This window comes from Triticum dicoccoides, chromosome 3B, assembly GCF_002162155.2.
Source record: "Triticum dicoccoides isolate Atlit2015 ecotype Zavitan chromosome 3B, WEW_v2.0, whole genome shotgun sequence".
NCBI lineage: Eukaryota > Viridiplantae > Streptophyta > Magnoliopsida > Poales > Poaceae > Triticum > Triticum dicoccoides.
This window is the reverse complement of record NC_041385.1, coordinates 712,199,232-712,204,272: the sequence shown is the minus strand read 5'-3', so window position 1 is coordinate 712,204,272 and position 5,041 is coordinate 712,199,232.

Below are 5,041 nucleotides of genomic sequence, written 5' to 3'. Positions count from 1 at the left end.
GGAGGGATGGCCTGGCCAGCGGTGGGAGTAGTAGGGGGCGGTGAGGCCTCCGCGGCAGCACAGCCGGCCACGGGAGGCAGGAGCAGGCGGCACGACCGGCGCTGCTTTGGGCGGCTGGAGCAAGAAGACCAGAAATTGAAGAAGCACGACGGTCGTTGGATGGACATCGTACGGTCTCTGCAGCTAGAATCATTTATATTGACTAAGTTGACAAAGCCCTTGGTACGTCAACTTAGTAGGCCCACAGGTCAGCTTCCGAAACGGTGCGCCCCAGATGTCAGGGGGATGAATCATTTTTTGGGCGGGTGAAGCTAGAATATCCGAGATTGAAGAAGAAGCACGACATCCGTTGGATGGACATCCAACGGCCACTGCTGCTAGAACCGTGTGTTGACTATAAGTTGACAAAGCCTTGCATACACGTCAACTCTGTTTTTTAGGGGACGCGCCAACTTAGTAAGGCCAGAAGTATGTGGCAGAGAACTTATAGCCCATTTGAGATTTGTAAGAATGTGTAGCCAATTTTTGAATTCTAATGGAATTTATTACAGCCCATTTACAGTTTGTTAAAAGTACAACCCATTTCAACCAACCGTTCAAAACAGAATTCAATAAAATTTCCCACATTTTGATGGGATCCGAATATTTTTATCCTAAAATTTTAGTCAGATTAAATACAATTTCAATATAAATTTATATTGCGTAAAAATCCAACAAAACATTCCTCTCGCAACAATTAATGAAATTTAAATTTTCAATATTCCAAAAATAATATTTTATAAAGTAATCACTATTTGGTGCATTTTTTATAGTTACTACCCAGTTTTTATAATTACATCTCATTTATTATTTCTTAAAGCCCATTTTCTTGTTAAGCCTAATGCATCCCTCCTAGGAAAGATTTGCAGCCCAGCGGGGCGGAGAATAACAACTTGACCTTGCCTGGGTATTCCTAAAAAAAGTATAGCTGGGCTAGCCATTTTCAGCTTGAAAAAAATTAATATCTGGGCTGGATATCTGGCCTGGGCTAGACAGGCCACAGCCCGCTCAGTTAATACCTGCAGCGATGTTTTCGTTGTTTTTCAGAGGAGAAAAATTAATATCTGGGGTAAACATCAAAAAACTCTGCAGTGCTCACACCTCAAAAACACAAATACTGCTCGAGCTGCTTGGTCCCAGCTGTTGGCCACTTCTTGTGCAATTCTCTCGTTTGTTGACTACTCCCTCCTTTTCGGTTTATAATGCTTAATTCAAAAATCTCACCAATCAAGGTAGATGGCGAGTGGTGGAATACTTTTTCTAGTTTTGCAAAAGCACCTAATTAATGCTCTTGTTATCCTCAAAAATTATGTTTATCAATGCATTAATTGCAATGCATGCATGCATAAAGTACATGCATTGGTCAATTTTCTATTAATACTTGCATGCAATGATTTAATGCACCTTGGAATCTGAACATGTGATGGAAAACAACCAAATTGAGCCTTATGAAATGGAAAAACTAAAATTTTGAGATAAGCCCTATCTATACTATCTGTACTACTATATAGTGTACCAGTTTTGACATGGATCGAGAGCATCAATCATAACCGTTGGTCTCCAAAATCCAAGGGCTAAGATCAGCCGGATTTGCCATGAATAGTAGACTGTTGTTGCCACTGTTGTGTTCTAGAATATTCACGTGGCCCTTCCAGGAAATAAGGCCCATATGCGATGCCTCATGGGCTATATTACTGCTTGAGCGCATGACGACTTGAGCCCAGATAAGAAGGTTTGGTAGGAGAATGGGAAGAAAAAATAATAGAGTAACATACAGTTTTTTAATGAACCTCTAGTATTTTAGATGTGAATGTACAGTTTTTTGTGTGAATATTAAAAACAATTGTGGGTGGAATTTCATTTATCAAAATCACTCCATTATACTTTTTTCGAGTCACACTCCAAAATCACTCCATTCTTTTAAGACGTGCATTGCACGTGCATACATACTAGTAAACCGGAAAGGAGGTAGTACATAGGTAGACAATGGTGTGGGACCGTGATGTCAGGAAACCAGGAAGAAGCAAAATAAATTATATATATAGGGAAAATGTATCCTACCACCTAGTGGTAGTTACCTTCACCTTTTCTACCGTAGGATTCTTTTAGATGTGTGCTTCTCTAAACGGGTTGTGGAGCTAGTGATTTTGACCAGCCCAATTGGCCGTACCAAACTCTGCTATTTTCATGCAGGTGAAACCACAACTGCATAATCCCCGGCTCAAAGAAAATTAATTAGTCAACCGGCCATGCTGCGGCGGCGATCATGCGTTTGGATGGAACATGAGCGCCAGATCGATTTGTTTAGGTAAAATATAAAATACCACCATGATTTGATCTACCACTCACCAATTTTCTAACATAATTAATCAGTTTCCAAATCTACATACATACTAATCTAGATTGTATGTCGTTTGGAGTAATTGCTTCTCTCCCTCTCAATCTGATCTGGAATTTTGGCAATGCAACCGTGGTAGATCACTGGCATCTCATGGGAAATCCCGAGATGGATACCTTTATACTCTCATGAGCCCCCAAAAAGAAGTTCGGACAACTACTTCAAAATACGTACACAGATACACACTTAATATTTTGGTTACAAGAAAAGTATATCCAGTTGCTTTTTTAGAAGGAAAAAGTTACATACTCATGTTCTACAAAACACACACACACACACACACACACACACACACACATACTCCATTCTAATATTTATAAATATATCGATCTCAAAAAACACTTCTGTAAATATACTCCATACTACAACTAAGAGTACGTATGTATGGTCCATATTTTAAAAACATGTATATATATACTACATACTAAACACTACTTTCTAAGTTTGTACGCTAAGAAATTTCCTGCAAACAAATATTAATACTCCATACTCCAATTTTATGTTAATACTCCATACTCCATACTCCATATGTAATGAGTATATGCTGATACTCCATACTCCATGTTTAGTAAGTATATATTGATACTCTATACTCCAAATTTCGTGGAGTATACTCTCCACATGGTTTCTAAAAATAGCTATATTTCTATATTATGCAAACTCTAGAAAAAAAAATTATAAAGTTCACAACATATACACCATACTACCTATTTATAACCAGAAGTATGTAAGCACTCTGACTAAATTGTCCTTTATTCACATACTTATCTATACACGGTTTGTTCTATGCACCTATCCTAGAATCAAGGAGGTAGTTGAACCAGCGTCCAACTTGCCGGATTATTTTAATTCAAAAGATAATTAGTTGAGGCCTATTGGATTCTACAACACCCGCTAACGGATCCTTCTACTGGATTGACTTGGGACACGTGGAGGGCATACAGATAGGAGGTAACTACCACCGCTTGTAGATAAAATTTGTCATATATATATATATATATATATATATATAATAAGGAGGCACTTGCGTATGTGAGGCTATGGACCTGGTGAGTCCCCATTGTCATCCTATCCAACTAAAGTGTTCTCCTCGCCCGCGCGCGCTTTCCGCCCGAAACAGTCAACGCCGGCCGCCCTGCTTCCCGGTGCAGGCGATTGCTACGCCTTCAAAAGACACAAGTGTCGTCCATCCGTCCATCTGCCGCACACATTAATGATACGCGGTTGCCGAGGCGGCTACTCTGGCGTCACACGTCCGTCCCTCCGCGCGCCCACCATTGCTATATAAACTGCTGCGCCGGCCATAGCCGCAGTCATCCGCATCCGTTGCCTTTCTCCTGTCCACACCACTACTGCCCACCATGGCTTCCTCGTGCTCCAGCGCTCTTCGGGACGGGCGGACGATGGACCACAGGGAGATAGCAGCCATTGCTGCTGACCGGCTGGCCAACAGGCAGCTAGAGGACGACGACGTCCCAATGGAGAACATGGTAGTCGACGATCCGGTGCCAACCCCCTCCTCCGCGCCATCCTCGCCGGTGCATTGCACCATGACCATCAGCGAGGCCCGTGCCCAATATATGGACAGGGTGAGGTAGATGCATGAGGAGCAGTTACGGGACACGCAGGCCGACGCCGCCTACAACCACCATCTCCTCTAGGAGCACCTGCAGGCAGAGGAGCAGATCGCCACGGAGCGGGCGAAGCAGGAGGCGATGCTCGACTCATACCGCTCTGCCTGCAAGGGCCTCCTCGAGCGCTGGCGGTACCGCATGCGGGTGGCGGAGGATGCGGCCGCCTACAAAGAGGCTAGCAAAGAGGTCGATGACGCGGGCGAGGCGCTGTTTGGCGAGACCGAGGACGAGGCAGAGGACAATGCCGGCTCCGACAAGTCCCCGCTCCGCTGGCGTCGACGACGCCATGCTCCGCCGACGCCCCGCGGTGCCAACAACGAGGCAGAGGACACCGCCGGCTCCACCAAGGCCCCGCGGTGCCAACAACGAGGCAGAGGACACCGCCGGCTCCGTCGAGGCCCCGCCCCGCCAACAACGAGGCAGAGGACATCGCCGGCTCAGCTGAAGCCCCACCATGCCGGCAACGTGGGGGAGGATTTCCACCGCTCCGCTGAGGCGCCGCCCGCCGACAACGAGACAGAGGCATCGCCGGCTCCGCCGAGGCCTCGCCCCGCTACCAACGAGGCCGCGCCACACAGAAAACAAGGAAGAGTAGAACACGGTAGGTCACCGCCGCTCGGGTCCAAGTAAGGCCACCGCTACTACCCTCCGGTTGAAGCCAAGCTAGGCGGGTTGACCATTGACGGCCGGTTAGCTTCTTGGCGGTGACGTGGAGTTGGAGAGCTACGCTAGAGAAGAACGCTGCTTCTACTTAACTGCTGGTGCAGTTGGCTGACTGACATGTGGGCCCAATAGGCCACATGTCAGTTACACAACTGCACCTGCAGTTAAGTCACTGAAGCTTCTGTTCGGCTCAACGGGACACATGTGGGTAGCTTCGGTTAATTAATTATAACTCTAGCGCACCCCTTTTTAGTTTTTTTTTGAAAAGGAGGATGACCCCTGGCCTCTGCATCTGGGAGATGCATGC